The 20,625-nt window shown below is 41.9% G+C and overlaps 1 protein-coding gene across 2 annotated transcripts in view; it reads right to left on the bottom strand.

Moving 5' to 3' along the window:
- The window catches only part of DLGAP4 (DLG associated protein 4), a 309,694-nt gene that overhangs the window by 185,381 nt on the left and 103,688 nt on the right, over nt 1–20,625 (bottom strand). Inside the window, exon 1 of one of the 2 annotated variants that reach the window (XM_073606516.1) lies at nt 12,782–12,899. The exons of the other annotated variant lie outside the window; for it this stretch is intronic. The gene's annotated coding sequence lies outside the window, so the exon portion shown is untranslated. Of the gene's footprint in view, nt 1–12,781; nt 12,900–20,625 lie in introns of those variants that run through there. 2 annotated transcript variants of the gene reach the window in all.

The following is a 20,625-nucleotide window of genomic DNA, read 5'->3' as shown; positions in this document are numbered from 1 at the left end:
GTATGTGTACCCTGTTCTATCTGCTAAAGGAGAATCAAGGCTCAGGACCTGTCTGCAGTCTACTTTGCAGTAGAGCTTGGCCTATGCCCCGCCCCCAAACTGTGATTGGAAAATGAAGGAATAGCAGCCCACTTATTGGGTCATCCATTTGCTCTACCCCAGCACGTTGTCAGCTTAGAGCCCTAATTGGTTCTACCCTCCCCCTCCCATCAGTTCTGCTACACAGGGCATCAAAGGAGTCTTATAATAAGGCAAATTCAGGAATTATGCAAATTATAAATACATGTTATTATGTTTTTTAATGAATACATAATTGGATTAAATTATGCTTTTATATCTCCCTGGAGTTTAGCTTTAAAGCTGAAAAAAAAAAAAACAGCAGCGGAGAAAAGTACAAGTAGGTGTATCTGCTTCATTAAAAACATTGTGGAATATACAAGATTTTTATTACAAAAACTCATACTGAATAATAAAACCGGATATAAGGAATAAACTGGATGTAAACTAAATGTAATGTATCGTAATGTAATATAATAATCAAAAAGGCCTAAGCTAAAATCCACTGCTTCTAAGCCACTTACAGTAAATGCAACACTGCTGCGGAGTGTCATCTTATAATGAAAGGCTGGCATCATAAAGGTGATAAATGAAAAGAGGAAAATGCTGATTTCTGTGGTCAAGGACAGGTGGACACCATACTGCCAAATGCCAAAAGAATTGCTATGCTGTCGGTCCTATAACTCAGACTTCTGCATAGAGACCACTGCTTCCAAACAGGGCAAGGTCCCTCTCTACAGCATGCTGGCAGGGGACAGGCTTTTTTAATCTGGCTGTGGCTGCTTAAAGGGGAAGTAAACCCTTTTTTTTTTTATTTGTACCTACAGGTAAGCCTATAATAAGGCTTACCTGTAGGTACAGTGAATATCTCCTAAACTTGCACCTGCAAAAAGGTCACCAGCACATGTGCTCTGAAAGGGACGGCATACCCGCGCCGTCCCTTCAGAGCTCCGTGCATCAGCCCGTGACTCCAGCGTGCATGCGTGACGTAATCACAGCGTGGCCATTGAGATGGCTGGAGGACACGAACCCGGCAGGAAGATCAGGTGAAGATGAAAGCCCTGTCAGCGGCAACCGTGCGCCACTGGAGAGGCTTTGTTCTCAGGTAAGTATTGCCCCCATGTTGTAAAACGCTGCGCAAACTGTATAATGATAATAATACTGTACATACTTACCTATTTTCATGCCGCTCTGGTCCTGTCATGTGATTGGCTCCCCTGTGTCAGCCAGTGCTGGCTGCAGGGGAGAAGAGGGCAGATTGACAATGGATGGGCCATAGTAATCCTATGGGTGACATCACTGCTCCCAGGCATTACCAGCCATTATTGAGCGCTCTCTCTATTCCCTGCTGCTGGCCGACACAGGAGCAATCATGTGACCTGACCATAGCAGCCGAAAAGCAGGTAAGTATACAGATTTTTACTTACAGAGGTTATTTAGAATAGGTGTAAGGAGGGGGAGGGAACTTTTTTTTTTTTTAAATCTTAATCTTTATTTAATTTTTTTTTTTTATATACATTTATACAACATACATACATTGCATCATAACTTCCAAACATAAAATAACTCTACCAGATATACATTCTAACTCCCATTCTCGTGTCTCGCCCAACCTCCAAAATAACAATATAAAAAACAATATAGTATATTAGCTTTTACCAGCAAGACACAGAACAGGGAATATTTTTTAGAGTAGTTAGGGTTTAAAATTTTCTTTAATTTGTTAGTCATTTATGTAAAGTCATACATACAGTAAACATTACCTTATCCACAAGTTGACAATACTGCTATCCAAGGGTAATAAGATTCCTCTAATACAGTGGTCTCCAAACTGCGGCCCGGGGGCCGGATGTGGCCCTTTGCTTGCCTTTATCTGGCCCTTGGGGCTCTATTCCACCAACTGACACCAATAATAGGGCACCATTCCCCCTACTGACACCATAGATGGGGCACTATTCATCCCATTAAAACCAACGCTGATGCCAGGGCATATTTTACTCCCACTGGCCACAGCCCCCCCCCCCCCCCCCCCCCAGACCCGAAGAACAGTAAAGCAGCCCCTTGCTTAAAAAGTTTGGAGACCCCTGCTCTAATGCAATGAAGTCAAACGTGTACTTCTCCCTAATACGATGAAGTTGGCTATTCGGTAGAATCCATTGCCACAATGTTTTATTGGCTACGTGGTAGTATACAGCAGTAACACGCAAACGCGTTTAGACCACAGCCTTACTCATAGCAAATCCAAGCATGGCTACGTTCCCCCTTGGTAGATACAGCGGAGGCGTGAGTGTAGCCACCCGTAAGCCTCGTACACACGATCGGATTGTTGGCCAACAAAACCGTGGACTTTTGTCCGAAGGGCGTTGGCCCAAACTTGTCTTGCATACAAACGGCAAGGAATTGTTGGGCTACAAATACGAACGTAGTGAGGTACTACATTGTTTTTCAGCTCTTTAGCGCCACCTTTTAGGCTCCTTCTGCTGGTTTTGTGTTAGTAGAAGTTTGGTGAGTGTTGATTTGCGCTTTTCATTTTGCGCTTTTCAGTTAGTTTCTGAACGGCCGTTCATCAACCAGACATATTGGGGAATTGGAGGAGATAACGTGTTATTTATTATTGGTCTTGGAGTTATTGCTTTGAAATTATTTTTTGGTTGAATAAGGATTTGATTTGGTATATTTTCTATATTTTTGGATGCATAGAATGCACTTAGTTCTATTGGCAGATAGCATGTCTAATTTTATTTGTTTTCTTTTTTTAATGCACAATAAAAAAATTGTGTAGAATAATACTTGGCTATGTGTTTTACTTCAAATAACATTTTGGGAGTAGGCAGTTACATTTAAAAAAATACAATGTAAAATTCACAAGGGACACCAACATAGTTGTATGTTTGTTCTTAAAAACTACGGGATAATGGTGTTGTGGTAACTTGCATAAAAAAAAAAAAAAAAAGCATAATAATATTATTCTTGATATCACTAGAAAAAAAAAAAAGCCTTTGAAAATTTGTTTGCAATAACTCCATCAGTATCACCAGCAAAGTAGCTTCATTATTATCCCATTAAAGAAGAAGAGAATTGTGCACTGCATTTGGAGATTTCATAATTTGCCACGTCACGAATGTTAATTCTCCATAACGAACGCTAGTATATAAGACCGACCGCTTCTGGCTCGTCCTTGCTTCCGAGCATGCGTGTTTGTACTTTGGACTTTTGTCTGACGGACTTGTGTACACACGCTCGGAAAATCCGACAACACACATTTGTCTGTGGAGAATTTTAAAACCTGCCATCCAACATTTGTCTGCGGAAAATCTGACAAAAATGGCAGGTTTTAAAATTTTCCGGAGCATACACACGGTCGGATTTTTCGCCAACAGCCTGACATCCAACATTTCCCATCGGAAAATCCAATCGTGTGTATGAGGCTTAATGCTAGGTTTACACTAGCGGTAGCCCATGCCATCCTTCTGAAAAACGATCCACTGCAGATTGTTTGACAGGCAGGTGAGGTGTTGATATGTCACCTCTTCACACCTCCTGTTTTAACTCTGTAAATGCTGCACCACTATGTAGCAACCATGGTGGTTTTGGTGCGGCCCCATTCACATGAATGCACTACGTTTTGGTAAGCTGCAATATACAGGATGCAGTCTTTTTGGCTTTAGATACACATTAAGCTTTGCATTGCTTTCTGGTTCCATGGGGACTGACAGCCAGGATGGACCTGTCAGGGTCAGACACATGCAATTTTGTTTGCCTAGTACAGCAAAGCAGATGTTTTAAATACGAGTTCCACCAGACCAATTCCTCTTTGAAAATTCCCTTTACTTCAGATAGAAGAAAGCCATTGTCAATAACCCAACGATTCTGTAGAGACCTTCTATCCGCATTAGACCGGGGTAATGGCCTGTGATGCACTGCACAAGTTTGAATGTAATTGTCATGCCACATACAGTGTTGATTACAGCTGGCTAGATAGATGTGGCAGCCGTGAGCATCTCCGGAACCACAAGCAACTCAAAGATGTCAGAGTAAAGTATAGGTGTTACGCAATGTCTGTAGGGCACAGAAACAGAGGATACGGAAAGGTGTAAAATTGGCTGCAGTATATGGAGCTGCAGAGACAATGTAATAAGCAGGTCTAGGAAAACATGGAAAACAGAGTTATTTCTGTAACACATAAAATGTATGAAGGTCTATTCATAAACCAGGTCTATTTTAAAGCTGAACTCCAGGCACCAAAACTTTAATTCAGATATATTCCTCAATAGCTACATCATATATAAATCCACTTTGTGTGAAACAAACCTTTTTGTGAACTCAGATATTATTTTGTAAACGTGACAGTGACATCACCCCTGTGCTGTACAAAACCTGAGTACTGAGAACTGAGCAGTGGGAGGGGCCCAGAAGGCCCACCCACTGCAGGCTGGCTGTAGAAAACTACAGGAGTGGGTGGAGACAAGACCCGTCACCCTGCACAAAGATAGAGAGGAGCAGTGACTGGTCTTTATTACAGGAAGTAAATAGAGACTCCCTGAAATTACGGCGGCCGAAACATATCAACCAAAAATTGTATTTTCAGCATTTTGCCGATAGAAAAAAAAGGTGGCGAAAACTTGTGTGATTTTGCCACGATCAATTTTGATGTGATTTTGCCGTGATTTTACCATGATTTTACTGTGCTTTTGATGTGTTTTTCATAGGTCCTGTGACTCAAAAACCGCATCGAAAACGTAACACGGGTGCGTAATTAATGTGTTTTCAATGCATTTCAATGGAGAGATGCGTTTTTGGTGCGTTTTTTTTTTAACTGACCAAAAATGCAGCAAGCAAGATTTTTAATACCACAACGGAAGCGCAACAGACCAGTGTTAAGAAATATAAACATAGGATTTAAAGGGATGCATTTTTCTTGAGCTTTTCTTGCGCTAAAGGTGCCGATAACGGGCAACAATAAATTCATATTCATTTAACCACTTGCCGACCAGCTGCCGCAGTTTAACTGCGCCAGAATGGCACAAATGAGCGAAACGACGTTATGTTATGTTGCTTCGCCCTGTGGCCACTAGGGGCGCACGCACTCCGCTGCTCACCCCTGGAGCCAATGCGTTTGATGGCGGGCGCGATGACCGGTGAGCTCCCACAAAGGCTTGCGACACACCGAGAACCGGGATCTGTGTGTTTAAACACACAGATCCCAGTTCTCTGAGGGGAGAAGAGACTGATTGTGTGTTCATACAAAGTATCTGTCATCTCCCCTAGACAGTCCCATCCCCCCCTTCAGTTAGAACACAGAGAGGGAACACAGTTAACCCCTTGATCGCCCCCTAGTGTTAACCCTATCCCTGCCAGTGACATTTTTCACAGTAATCAGTGCATTTTTATAGCACTGATCGCTGTATAAATGCCAATGGTCCCAAAAATGTGTCAAAAGTGTCCAATGTGTCCGCCATAATGTCGCAGTCCCGATAAAAATCACAGATCACCGCCATTACTAGTAAAAAAAAAAAATAATAATAAAAATGCTATAAATCTATCCCCTATTTTGTAGACGCTATAACTTTTGCGCAAACCAATCAATATACGCTTATTGCGATTTTTATTATGAAATATATGTAGAACAATACATGTCGGCCTAAACTGAGAAAAAATTTGCTTTTTTTTAAAAAAAAATGTGGGATATTTATTATAGCAAAAAGTACAAAATATTGTGGGTTTTTTTCAAAATTGTCGCTCTTTTTTTGTTTATAGCGCAAAAAATAAAAACCGCAGAGATGATTAAATATCACCAAAAGAAAGCTCTATTTGTGAGAAAAAAAGGACGTCAATTTTGTTTGGGTGCAGCGCCACACGGCCGCGCAATTGTCAGTTAAAGCAATGCAGTGCTAAATCGCAAAAAATGGCCTGGTCATTCAGCAGCCAAATCTTCCGGGGCTGAAGCGGTTAAATCCATATTAATTAAAATGTCGATTATATAATACAATTATATATAACAATATATATATATTTTTTAAAAATGTCAGTTTCGGTTTTGGCCAAGTGCATCCTGAATTTTCAGTTTTGGTTTTGGTGCACCTCTAGAAGTAAAGTTTTACACTGGATTACTGCACAGATCTGGAAGGAATACACAGAGCACACCAAGACTCAATGAAGAATACACATAAATCTTGTATTTAGATAATATTTGCTGATCTCGGAATTCATCTACATCTACTCCACCAGAAATGCGTTGCCGACACCTTATTAAATCGCCCCCAATATATTTCTACTATAGATCTAACCAGCAAAATCCCCACACTGGAGTCATAGCTCCGCCCCTATAACTGTCTTGCTTCATTGCCCATACTGTAAACTACTTGGCAAATCAGAGTGAGACTTTCTTGCATCTCCGAAAATATGAGTTATGGGAGGAATTTATGTAAATGAGATCCTTATAGGACATATTTAAAGTCCAACTCCGGGCAATTAAAAAATGATCACATGCAGTGGGGCTGAGCCTGCACTGCAAGGGTTAGTTGCTCATTTATGTCCAGCGGAAAAATACAATGAGATTCACTTAACCGATCGTCCACTCCTCCCCGCAGCTTCTGTACCCCCAATACCCGAGTGGTCTAGGATCTTAATGTCATCAAGACCAGAGCAGAGTCCATAGCCCCACTTTGGAAATAAGGAGGCCGTGGAATAGTTCACCGCCAGATTGTGAGGGAGCACCGCTTGCCGGGGGAGCAGAGGATCGGGTAAGTATAATGGTTTCTCATCTCCCCTAGACAAAAATGAGCTATTAACCCTTGTGGTGCGGGTGCAGCCCCACTGCAAAGAATATTTTTTTATTTGCCTGGAATTGGGCATTAAATATGTCCTACTGGGATCTCATTTACATAAACTCCACCCAAAACTCATATTTTCGGAGATGTAGTAAGTCTCACTGTAACTGCTGAATTTGCGACGTAGTTCACAATATGGACAATGAAGAGTTATAGGGGCGGAGCTATGACTGTGTGGGAATTTTGCTGGTTAGATCGCCAGTAAGAATATATTGGGGGCAAGAGGTTGGTAACACATTGCTGGTGGAGTGGATGTAGTTGAAGGTCTGGCCGCAAATTCATGAAACCTGTGCAACATTTTCATTAATGATACCGACATGTGTGACAAATTAAAGTAGTTCTTATTTGTGACGTTTACTATCTACTGCTAATGTTGCAACAAATTCAGTGATAGGGAAAGTGGAGGTAAATCAGACCTCTTCCATGTTGGAGTAAAGCTGGCCATTGATGGTTCAAAATTCAACCGGTTCAGCATGGACTGGCCGAATTATGATCCATGTATGGGCAGGCTGCTTTGTAGGCAGGTTCAGTCTATTTTCTACACTGCAGGTGGCGCTGTTCTGCAGTGGCGCTGTTGTTGCAGAGGGAGTCAAGAGGTTCCTCTATGGTTTCCTGGGTCACTGGGGAAGCTATCCTATTGGATGCTGCTGCCCCATGTGAATCGAGCAGCCATCTTGGGTCAGACAGAGCCTATTTAAAATCTTGGCTCCCAGGTGTAGATTATATGAGTTGGCAGAGTAGGGACAGGTACCCCATCTGTTAGGGACAGTACTAGCAGTAGGGAAAGGTTCCTGATGAGAAGGGGAAGTGGATACCTTCACGACTGGGCACGAGACGGCCAGGCTGCATTCTGCTCCCTCTCAACAAACGCCGACAGTTTGGTTGGAACCTACTTCTTCACGTTATTGGATACTGTGAGTGCGGCTGGCTGGATAGATGTCCTCCCCCAAGTTATTGTGAACTGTTGCTGCCTTACTTCAATATGTGTTTTCTATTGCAACCAGTGGCTGCTGGTGCTCAAAATTTTTGGGGGAGCGCAAACAAACTGAAAAATTCTGAAAAATACTTTAAAAAAAAACATCAATTGCAGCCTCACTGTGCCATCAATTGCAGCCACTGTGCCATCAAATGCTCCCACTGTGCCCATCATATGCAGCCACTGTGCCCATCAAAGACAGCCACTGTGCCCAGCAAATGCAGCCACTGTGCCATCAAATGCAGCCACTGTGCCCATCAAATACAGCCACTGTGCCCACCAAATGCAGCCACTGTGCCCACCAAATGCAGCCACTGTGCCCATCAAATGCAGCCACTATGCCCATCAAATGCAGCCACTGTGCCTATCAAATGCAGCCACTGTGCCCATCATATGCAGCCACTATGCCCAGCAAATGCAGCCACTGTGCCATCAAATGCAGCCACTGTGCCCACCAAATGCAGCCACTGTGCCCATCAAATGCAGCCACTGTGCCCATCAAATGCAGCCACTGTGCCTATCAAATGCAGCCACTGTGCCCATCATATGCAGCCACTGTGTCCATCAAATGCAGTCACTGTGCCCATCAAATGCAGTCAATGTGCCCATCAAATACAGCCACTTTTCCATCAAATGCAGCCCCTGTGCCCACAAAATACAGTCACTGTGCCCATCATATGCAGCTACTGTGCCCACCAAATACAGTCACTGTGTACATCATATGCAGCCACTGTTAGTGATGGGGTTGGATTATTTTAGTGATGGGGTTGGATTATTTTAGTGATGGGGTTGGATAATTTTAGTGATGGGGTCGGTTTATTTCAGTGATGGGGTTGGATTATTTTAGTGATGGGGTCGGATGATTTTAGTGATGGGGTCGAATAATTTTAGTGATGGGGTCGGATAATTTTAGTGATGGGGTCGGATTATTTTAGTGATGGGGTCGGATCATTTTAGTGATGGGGTCGGATGATTTTAGGGATGGGGTCGGATAATTTTAGTGATGGAGTTGGATTATTTTAGTGGTGGGGTTGGATTATTTTAGTGATGGGGTTGGATTATTTTAGTGATGGGGTCGGATAATTTTAGTGATGGGGCTGGATAATTTTAGTGATGGGGTCGGATTATTTTAGTGGTGGGGTTGGATAATTTTAGTGGTGGGGTTGGATAATTTTAGTGGTGGGGTTGGATTATTTTAGTGATGGGGTCGGATTATTTTAGTGGTGGGGTTGGATAATTTTAGTGGTGGGGTTGGATCATTTTAGTGATGGGGTCGGATTATTTTAGTGATGGGGTTGGATCATTTTAGTGATGGGGTTGGATTATTTTAGTGATGGGGTTGGATCATTTTAGTGATAGGGTCGGATTATTTTAGTGATGGGGTTGGATTATTTTAGTGATGGGTCTTTTTTTCTGCACAGAACAGGAATCAGTCATTTTAGTTCAAGCGCACCAAAGCTTACTCAAGGAGGAAAGTCTGATTGGCTGGGTGGTATCGTTATTAAACAACCTTTTTACATTCATGTAAAATCAATGCAAGTGCGTTAATGCATGTTATATTCTGCGTTAACATGTGTTGCATTGCATTTTAGTGATGGGGTCGGATCATTTTAGTGATGGGGTCGGATCATTTTAGTGATGGGGTCGGATTATTTTAGTGATGGGGTTGGATCATTTTAGTGATGACCTTTTATTATTGTCCCATAATGCATAGGTGTAAATCATCTCAAAGTGATGATGATCAACAGATCTCTAATCTTCCACTGTTTTTAATAAAGGATCTGTCTATCTGGCCTCCCTCCCAGTTTTAAAAGATCTTTAATAAAAAAATGAAGTAAAAACCCCCGGTAGCTGATCACCTTTATCCGTACAACTCCAGATATGCTTAAAACATCAGATATAATATCCTTCATTACCCGGTAAAGCTAACCATCTGCATCATGAATCACGACCAGCTGCTGCACATATGCTATGCCCCCATTCTTCAGTATGTCCCCTTCCCTGCCAACTGTCAGTCATCTAGGTTACAGCTCAGCCACCTCTTTAGAATACAGGTACTCTTCAGCCTTTCCAGGAACCTCCACATCCCTGATCCTCAGCAAGGATCTCATAAGCTATGTGTGGCTCTCAGCAATCTTCGATAGGCTTCAAGGTAGGCTCTCAGCAGGTGCTCTGTACTTTTCTGCCTCAACGCCTGCTGTGTGCTACATCCTTCATAAGCAAACAACCAAGTAAAGGTTACTTCATTTATATTTTTGTGTTCATGCCAAGAGTGGATCGCCATCACTTGCTATATCTGAATGTAGTTCACAAGCTACAGAAAGCTCCAGCCCTCTAATCTAGGTGATAGAGCTGTCAGTCATTTATGGTGACTCTATGGTGTTCATAGGATGGCCTGGTGCATCTGGACATCTGGGTGCTGATTTATTAAAGACAAGTAGCCTGCTCAATTTGCAAGGGTATTTCCTCTAGAGCTTTAGTTATATGGTGAAAATTCACTTTGCAAAGAATACCCAATCACACGCAAGGAAGCTTAACATAAAACAACATTATTTTCTTGCACATGATTGGATGATCTATATCAGCAGAGCTTTAACCTTATTCTCTAAGCTCTGGGTACAATTTTGTTGCAAACTTCCCTTGCAAAGTGAACAGTCTATTTGCTTTTAATAAATCAACCCCCAGATGCTCCAGCCCATCTTATGAACTTCTTTGTCAGAGATAGAGGTGTGCCTGGAGGACATTGTAATACCTGCAGGTTTTGTAGTCCAATGTCCAGCAATGGAGATGTACAACTCACCATGTCAAGCACATACTGTATGAGCCTTCAGCTGCACTGAACAGATACTGCTCTATTTATAAAAAAAATTGCTGTGTGAAAGTCTCAAGCATTCACACAGTCATCTCAAATAATCCCCATAATTAGCTCCTGATGACATTGTATACTGATGACAAAACGCGTAGGAAAGGGTTTCTGGTTATGTCACTTCGGCTTTTTATAATGCACGCTGCGTAACAAAGCAGCATTCTTGGTTTCACTTTTGGCCTGAGCTCATTTAAACCCATGCAAATGCAATACTGTTTATGAAAATTGTTTAATTAAAAACTATGAGAGGCTTCCCCAATCTCTTTTGATGGTTGTGCCATATGACCTTTGACACCACAAAGCATCCTTAACCACTTAGCGTCTGCGCTATAGCTGAATGAAGGCCACAGCACGGACCTGAAATTCCGGGAGGACGTCATATGAAGCTTCCCCTCTGCACGGTCCCTGCGTGTGCTGTGATCACCGAGTCACTGAGACTCGGGTGATAACAGATCCGAGTAAGGGGCCGATCCCGGCCCCTTACCGCGTGATCAGCTGTTAGCCAATGACAGCTGATCACATGATGTAAACAAAAGCTCAGTAATCGTTTTTTTTTTCTCCTCACGCTGACAGCGTGAGGAGAAAAAAAAACGATCACCGGCTTATGTGCAAGGGACATCGGTCCTGCAGAGGAAGAGGCAATTCTGCCTCATCTGTGCCCACCAGTACCCCCTGCCAGTGCCACCTGCCATTGCCACCTGCCAGTGCCCACCAGTGCCACCTATCAATGCCCATGAGTGCCACCTATCAATGCCCACAAGTGCCACCTATCAATGCCCACCAGTGTTGCCACCTAGCAGTGCTGCCTATCAGTGTAACCAACCAGTGCCGATCAGTGCCCATTATTGCCACCCATCAGTGCCCATAAATGCCACCCATCAGTGCCCATCACTGCCACCTATCGGTGCCACATCAGTGCCGCCTCATCAGCGTACATCAATAAAGGAGAAAAATTACCTGTTTGCAAAATTTTATAACAAGATATAAAAAAAATAACATTTTAAAAAAAAATTCAGTCTTTTTAAATTTTTTTAACAAAAAATAAAAACCGCAGAGGTGATCAAATACCACCAAAAGAAAGCTCTATTTCTGAGAAAAAAATGATAAAAATTTCATTTGGGTACAGTGTTGTATGACCGCGCAATTGTGCTTCAAAATGCATCAGCGCTGAAAGCTGAAAATTGGTCTGGAGAGGAGGGGTGTTTAAATGTCCAGTAAGCAAGCGGTTAAGGGACAGGCGTGTTTTAAAGTGCAAAAGGCTAAAGACCCATCAGCTAGACCTTAAGGGGACTACAGACCACCACCAACTAGACAGGGTTTACCAACGCATGGCACACCGATAGAAAAGGTAGTCAACAACATCTGGTGAGTGCTGTCTATTTAAATAGGGACACTGAGGAAAAAGCACATTCAGACTTGTCACAACACATGTTTTTTGGATTGATTCATGCACTAAGCATTTTATTCACATGGAATGTGTTATTAATTTTATATATTAAGCACTGAGAATTTTTGGAGTTTTTATATATATGGTGAATAATTAGTGCTGTCTTTATCCTAGTAGGAGGTCTTGTTATAATCCCCATAATTGGTCTAATCTGTTTATTTCCTATGATCATCAGCTCCATCGAGTGGTCATAATGCAGTATTTTCCTGATTGCAGTATTTCTGAAAAATACTACATTATGACTAATACCAGTAGAGTACGCCAATATCTTCGTTTAATGAGCAAAAGTATAAGTATTTTAACTTTTAAGCACTCATTCACATTGAACTCGGCTTTGAAATCATGAGACTTGTGACTCGCGCAATTTCAAAGCCGCATTTTAGTGCGGCTTGAAAGACATCTGTGCGTATTCATGCAGAGGCGTCTATTGAAGTCGCACCCGAAATTGCCAAAAGTAGTACAGGAATTAATTTTGCAAATTGCTGCGGCGCTGCAATGTTGGCATCGCACCGATTGGAATAATGTCATTGTCGGAAATAGGCTACGACTTGTCATGCAATTTGTGAACGAGGGCTAACTTTAAATTTGGATGTGTTGAACCCTACCTGCAAAGCCCTCCACTGTTAAAGCCATGTACACAATCTTCCTTCCTCGTCCTTCACAGCATTATGTTTACTTCTAAATGACAGGTGCACTTTAATCCATGCCAAAGGACCGAAAGCTTGCAGCCTGGTGACGTCACTCAAGAAGTCTCAGGAGCACAAGGAGCATGGCCCCTGCAAGTAACAGAGATGTTCCCATTAATATGCATGAGAATTTATTCTGACCCAAATTAAAGGCTCATTTAACAAAATGGATCTTGCATAAGCATGCAGCTGTGACATGCAGTTTCATGTATTGAGTTCTATGTAGATACTCTGTCTAATGTTATGCTGCACACGTCTCCATATGAATATTGTGCACAGAGAGCTTTTGTGTACCGTGCACCAGAAGCAGCTGCGGTGGTACATATACATCATTAACATGCATAGTGGTCAGATAAAGTGGGACCTCACTATTTTAAACTACAAAATATTCCATCTACACCCAGCAGCTAGAACCATGGTGTCACAACAAAGCACGCAGATGGATGCAAAGTATGCTTTGTATGAACATGACACATCCTGTTTAGTACATATCACTGAGCACACATTAAGGAGAAACCACGAGCCAATAATGAATTCTACATCTGCGTAGCTTCGGAATATTGACCCTTATATCTCTGGCTCCCCTCCCCCCTCGCCTTCCTTTCATCTTACACTCCATCCCTTACATGTCCTTCATTTGGTCTTTCACTAAGCTTAGCTATCAGTGCAGAAACCAGACCCCTTACTGCTTCTTAATTAATATCATTAACAGGATTAAATGTCTGTATATCTGAGAGCCGCATGTGTTACTTGACATTCTCCCTTATCTCACATTTTATTACAACTCCTGCTATGCACAATCAAGCCACAAAATTGCCCCATTTTAGTGCCCTGATTTTAGAAAACTAAACCTGGCCATGAACAGTACATTATGACGGAGTGTGACCATCTAGCGGACATTGTGCACCAGATTCGGCCATTTAGGGTCAGATAAGAATGTCATATATTCTTAAAGCGGGGGTCCACCTATCTATCGGTTTTTTTTTTTTTAGTTCATTCACAAACTTTTCTTCTCAGCATTACATACTCACATATTGTGTGTAATATGTCCGCCTGTGTCAGATTTCGTCGGAAAGAATAACTTATATTATTCACTGCAGGCGGTTTCCATCTTCATTGTGGGCATTTGAAGCCCACAAGCATTTATTTCCTGGATGTGGTGAATGCTGTGCTCCCAGCATTCACTGCTCGTTCCCGCACATGCTCAGTGGCATCCTGGGAAGCCTGAGACTAGCTCCCAGGAGTCTGGGAGAGGCTAGAAACATGCCTACTCCCACGGGAGGAGAACCAGGAAGTGCTAAGAAGATTAGAAAAATAAAAGGTAATTACGGCGATTTAAATGGCATGTCAGCATCTAGGCAAGGAAGAGAATACATACAGATATTGTTCAAAATTTGGGTGGAACCCCACTTTAAGACCCTAAGCCAGCCTTTTTCAACCTTTTTACCTCCAAAGAATCCTTGAAATAATTTTCAGGTTCTCAGGGAACCCCTGCCAAAAAGTATTATACCTACAGATCTTGGTCCAGTAGCAAAAACGGTTGAAGCAGCAGCAGCCCATCCATAAGGGGCGCAGGGGCGCCCCCCTCCTAATCCCTATGTGCCCGGCCCCTAATTTCCATTCAGAGCGCCGGACACATAGAGTTCTATGTTTTGTTATTTTTGTGAACCATGTAATTAGAGCGGAGGGTCTAATAGGCTTCAAAAAGGGTGAGCTCCGGGTGCAAAGCACTGCACCCTTAGCCCACCCACTTGTGACAATAGCAAATCAACATTCACTATTGTCTTCCTGCTTCTCCTCCCGGGTTCGCTCAGGACAGGAAGTGGGTCCTAAGACCAGATTGGCCAGGAGGAGAACCCGGGAAGCCGCCAAAGCTGCTCAGCACCTGCCAGGACCTGGATGGGGTAAATGCGGTCTGGCGGGCTTGTGAGCGGGGCTGGCGGGATTGCGAGCGGGGCTGGTGATGGGGGGGGGGCGGGGGTTTTGTTTGCCGCCCCCCCCCCCAAAAAATGGAGCACCAGACGCCACTGGGTTAAAGAACATTTTAAATAAGAGGATAAGTAATGAGACACACCTAGTGTATTGGACACTCAGGACAGATCATTTTGATACCAGCCCCTTATGAAATAATTTTCAGTAATATTCTTAAAATAAGCAAGTAACTGCAGAAAAGAAAGGCAGACAGTAAAAATTGTGCTGTCCTCTAGCATTAGTGGTCAGTGTAGTAGTGACCCCTTACAATGGTGGTTAGAAGAAAACTTTTCCATTGGTTGTCGGTGTAGGTGGGAAATCAATAAACCATTGCTCACCATTGAAGAAACCCCCAGCAACCTGAGGAGGAACCCCAGGGTTTGGTCGGAAAACACTGATCTAAACAATACTCCCTGATCAAGGCGACTCTCGGTGATGTTGATCAACTGAGATAGATCTTCCCAACAGATTTCTATATTATCTTAGTGGTCAGTGTAGAAGGGACCACTTCATTAAATATTCTTAAAATACTGCAAGTAATAACTGCAGAAAAAAAGGCAGAAAAGTAAAAATCGTGGTGTTCTCTAGTGTTAGTGGTCAGTGTAGAAGTGACCCCTTACAATGGTGGTAAGTTGAAAATTGTTCCACTTGCTTTGGTGGTCAGTGTATTTCAGTAAACAATCCACCATTTCTCACCATTCAAGAAATCCCAAGCAACCCCATAAGAAACCCTAGGGTTCCTCTGAGCTAAGTTAAGAAAGCTGGTTAAGAAACACTCATCTAAACAATGCTCTCTGATCAAGGCTACTCAGGGCAATGTTGATCAACTGGGATAGATCTTACTAACAGATATCTAATGTTTCACCCAAGACAGTGGTCCTCTAGCATTAGTGGTCAGTGTAGAGGAGATCCCTTGCAGTCTTTAGAATTTTCTTAAAATACTGCAAGTAATAACTGCAGAAAAGAAAGGCAGACAGTAAAAATTGTGCTGTCCTCTAGCATTAGTGGTCAGTGTAGAACTGACCCCTTACAATGGTGGTAAGTTGAAAATTGTTCCACATGCATTGGTGGTCAGTGTATGTCCGAAATTAATCCATCATTGCTCATCATTTAAGAAACCCCCAGCAACCTCAGAAGAAACCCTAGGGTTCTTCTGAGCCCTGGTTGAGAAACACTCATCTAAACAATGCTCCCTGATCAAGGCTACTCAGGGCAATATTGATCAAGTGGGATAGATCTTACCAACAGATTTCTATAGTTTCCCCCCAGACAGTGGTCCTCAAGCATTAATGGTCAGTGTGGAGGTGACCTCTTACAATAGTGGTAAGTTGAAAATTGTTCCACTTGCATTGGTGGTCAGTGTATGTCGGAAAACAATGCTCCCTGATCAAGGCTACTCGGGATGATGTTGATCAACCGGAATAAATCTTACCAACAGATTTCTATAGTTTTCCCCCCAGACAATGGTCAGTGCAGAGGTGACCCCTTGCAGTGGTCAGTAATATTCTTAAAATACTGCAAGTAATAACTGCAGAAAAGAAAGGCAGACAGTAAAAATTGTGCTGTCCTCTAGCATTAGTGGTCAGTGTAGAAGTGACCCCTTACAATGGTGGTTAGTGGAAAATTGTTCCATTTCCATTGGTGGTCAGTGTAGGTGGGGAAATCAATCCACCATTGCTTACCATTCAAGAAACCCACAGCAACCTCAGGAGAAACCCCAGGGTTCCTCTGAACCCTATCAAGAAACACTGCTCTAAACAATGTTCCCTGAACAAGGCTACTCCTGGCAACGATGATCAACCACGATAGATCTTACCAACAGATTTCTATAGTTTCCCCCAAGACAGTGGTTCTCTAGCATAAGTGGTCAGTGTAGAAGTGACCCCTTAGAGTTGTGGTTAGTTGAAAATTGTTCCCCTTGGATTGGTGGTCAGTGTAGGTGGAGAAATCAATTTACCATTACTCACCATTCAAGAAAGCCCTTAGCAACCTCAGGAGAAAACCTGGGGCTTCTCGGAGCCCTGGTTGGGAAACACTGATCTGAACAATGCTCCCTGATCAAGGCTACTCTGGGCAATATTGATCAACCGGGATAGATCTTACCAACAAATTTCTATAGTTTTACCCTAGAGTGCGGTCCTCTAGCTTTAGTGGTCAGTGTAGAGGTGACCCCTTGCAGTGGGCAGTAATAACTGCAGAAAAGAAAGGCAGACAGTAAAAATTGTGCTGTCCTCTAGCATTAGTGGTCAGTAGAGAAGTGACCCTTTACAATAGAATGCAATAGAATAGAATGCAATACAATAGAATGCTCACCATTCAAGAAACCCCTCAACAACCTCATGAAAAACACTAGGGTTCCTCAGACACACGGCTCTAAACAATGCTTCCTGACTGAGTCTACTTAGGGCAATGTTGATCGACTGAGATAGATCTTGCCAACAAAATGTTATTGTTTCCCCTAAGACAGCGGGCCTACATGATGCTCCCCTTAAAGCGGTATTAAATCCAAAACAAAAAATGTAATATATTGCAGCTTACCAATCATTAGGTATCATGTGGTGGCTGCCTTAGTTTTCTTTTGGTAGTTTTTTCCCTATGTTCTCACCTGGTAATCTGGTCAGTAACCCTACCCCTGTAGTACAGTGCCCCCACTCTGGATGAAGGAGCACAGGAGGCAAAGCAGCATTTTCAGTCTGGGGAGAAGGGAGTGTTAGATGTACTAGCAGATTTGAATACACTAACAAATTGAAGCAAAACTCCTCATGGGTAGACCGCAATATAATATGTTTGCTTTTGGGTTTAACACACATTAGTGCCACCATCCCTACCCATCCTACACAAATACATGCAAATTTGCCTAATGCAAATATTTGTGGGAAGTTGTTATTCTCATTAGAGAACAGGGAAGTGTGGTAATAGGTTATGTTAGTAAACTTCTTTGGTTTCCTTGAATATATGAAATAATATATGAAATATGCAACTAGCCATTAATTGTACAGTATATCTAAAGCCTTCGTTTTCTTTGTTTTGAATAGAGTAGGGTAAGTTTAAGACCACTGTCATGCTGCGTACACACGATCTGACTTCTCGTCGGAAAAAGATATGACGGCTTTTCCAACGGGGATTCCGCTCAAGTTTGCCTTGCATACACATGGTCACGCAAAAGTTCGCTGAACTTACGACCGTCAAGAACACGGTGACGTACAACACTACGACGAGCCAAGAAAATTACGTTTTGTACTCATGAGTACAAATTTTCCCTGATAATGAAATATTTGCACTTTGAAAATAATGAAGCATTTGACGAAACTACTCATCCAGCCCTCAAACTCAAGAAGATTTGGGAGGTATATCAGTTGATTATGAAAAATTTCCAACAGAGCTATGTGCCAGATAGAGATATCAGCCTAGACGAAAGTCTAATGGCCTACAAGGGAAGGCTCAGCTGGATACAATATATAGCGTCAAAGAGGGCATGATTTGACGTAAAATCATGCTATGTGAATCGAACACTGGTTATATTTGGAATTCTGTCCTATACACCGGTAAAGGAACCAAATTCAACCAAAAATACAGTCATTATGGAATGGAAACCTCTTCAGTTCTTTCATTGATTGAGCCATTGCTGAATTGTGTAACCACAGACAATTTTTACACATCTCCTGAACTCTGAGTTCCTTCTACTGAACAAAACGAATGCCTATGGAACCGTTAGGGCTAACCGTTGTGACATGCCGCCAACCTATGGCAATAAGAAGCTCAAGACGGGAGAAATGGTTGCCTGGCAGAAAGGCAAAATGATGGCACTGCAATGACAAAATGACAATGCAATGACAAAAAAAGATGTTGCCTAATGAGTACAATCCATAAACACCTCCGCTGTCATGGTATACACAAAAAGTGGGAAAGACATCATGAAACCACAAGTGGTTATAGACTACAACAACACCATGGGAGGTGTTGACAGAGCTGACCAGGCAATGACATTTTATCCAGCCATGAGAAAACAACAAAAAAAATATTATAAGAAGATCTTCAGGCATCTTCTTGAACAATGCCTATGGAATGCCTTCATTCTACTAAAAAAAAAAAGAGTGACAAGCCTATGGTTTATGCTGACTTTGTTTGGAAAGTTGCAGAACGTATCTTTCTGGACCACCAGACACCAAACAGAGCTGGACGTCGTGCCGCTGGTGTTGTCAACCCGGAACGCCTGACTGGTCGTAACTTTATCGACCACATCCCACCAACTGAAAAAAAGGCAGCACCCACAAGGATGTGCGTTGTTTGCTGCTCAAAGCGTGATGACACTGGAAGGAAGATCCAAAAAGAAGCCAGGTTCTATTGTCTTGATTGTGACATTGGACTTTGTGCAGTCCCATGTTTCAAAATTTACCATACCCGGGATGTTTACTGAAGCAATATGAAGTAATTTTGCACCCTTGTTTGGCCCAAAAAAATGTCAGTGTTTTGATTTGATTATATTATTGACTAAAATTTATTGAATAAAATGTATATTATTTGTTATTATTTATAGTTACTTATTATATTATAATTTATGATTTTGTTTCAAACTTTATCATACCCGGGATGTCTACTAGACACTTGTCTGGACAGATTTAAGTGAGTTATTCCTAAGAATTACAGGCCTACAATATAAACCGCCAAATTTCTATGCAAAATAATTGTACCACTTTCAGCACCTAAAATCCGACATAATCATATCGCCAGGGAGGTTAAATGACCTAGTGTTTTAACTTAAAAAAAGATCACATGATCTTGCCTCTGTATATCTTCCAGTTGCTGCAGGTCAGCAGTTGATAGATCTGGGCAATTGATATACCCAGATGTCAGAGGATGCAGACTGACTTAATATTCCATGTTATGTTCAAGGGGGTGTCGCTAAAAATTCAAGCTGACATTTCATGACTACATTGGGACACCTTTTTTCTGTCTTATAAATGACTCAAAGCTCCCAGCTATCCCTGATTTGGAGGGACTGTCCCTGATTTGGAGCAATGTCCCTCTGTCCCTCTTTCCCCCCTCATTTGTCCCTCATTTTGGTCTGATCTATATAGTTGTATATAAAATGTACTTTTTAGCTTTCAAAAAGTGTTTCCCAGTGCTAAACCTTTAATCCAAATTATAAATTGCTGCATTTGTAAATTTTAAAAGCCAATATAAAGGAATAGTAGTGGTAAAAAAAAACGTCACTTGTGGATTCAATTAACCTTTTTTTTTTTGGTTAATTCTCCTTTAAGGGGGTGTGGCAGGGGGCGTGTCCTATACTTACATACATTTGCTAGTAGGTGTCCCTCATTCCCATCTCAAAATGTTGGGAGGTATGCTATTAGGACACAACGGACTATTTCTAGGGATTACAATACTGTTACATTGCAATGCAGCCTTCAGATACAGCAATTTTGGAAAAAGTTTTGTGGATTCTGCATGCAAATACAAAGTAACAATTCTACTCCCCAGAGAAGTCAAATTAAACACAGAAAAAGAGACTTTGTATTACATTTGTTGAAATTGAAATTTTCAACAATTTATTGTCATATCCATTTTACAAATGGCTCTCTGGAACATAATAGTCATTTCTATGCTTTCATTTTCTCCGTTCTTCTGTTAAAAACATATTAACATTTGCAACTAACATTGTTAAATTAAACTTTAATTGTATTCTGTTGTATTTAAAGTGTGATCCTGGTTTAAGAAAAAAATATCTCCTAAAATAAAAGAAAATGTCATATTTACTAAAACATACAGTAAATGCTGTTAACCAGTTAAGG

Source organism: Aquarana catesbeiana, linkage group LG12, assembly GCF_042186555.1.
Source record: "Aquarana catesbeiana isolate 2022-GZ linkage group LG12, ASM4218655v1, whole genome shotgun sequence".
NCBI classification, from domain to species: Eukaryota; Metazoa; Chordata; class Amphibia; order Anura; family Ranidae; genus Aquarana; species Aquarana catesbeiana.
Note: the sequence above shows the minus strand (reverse complement) of the source record. Positions and strands in the feature narration are given on the sequence as shown.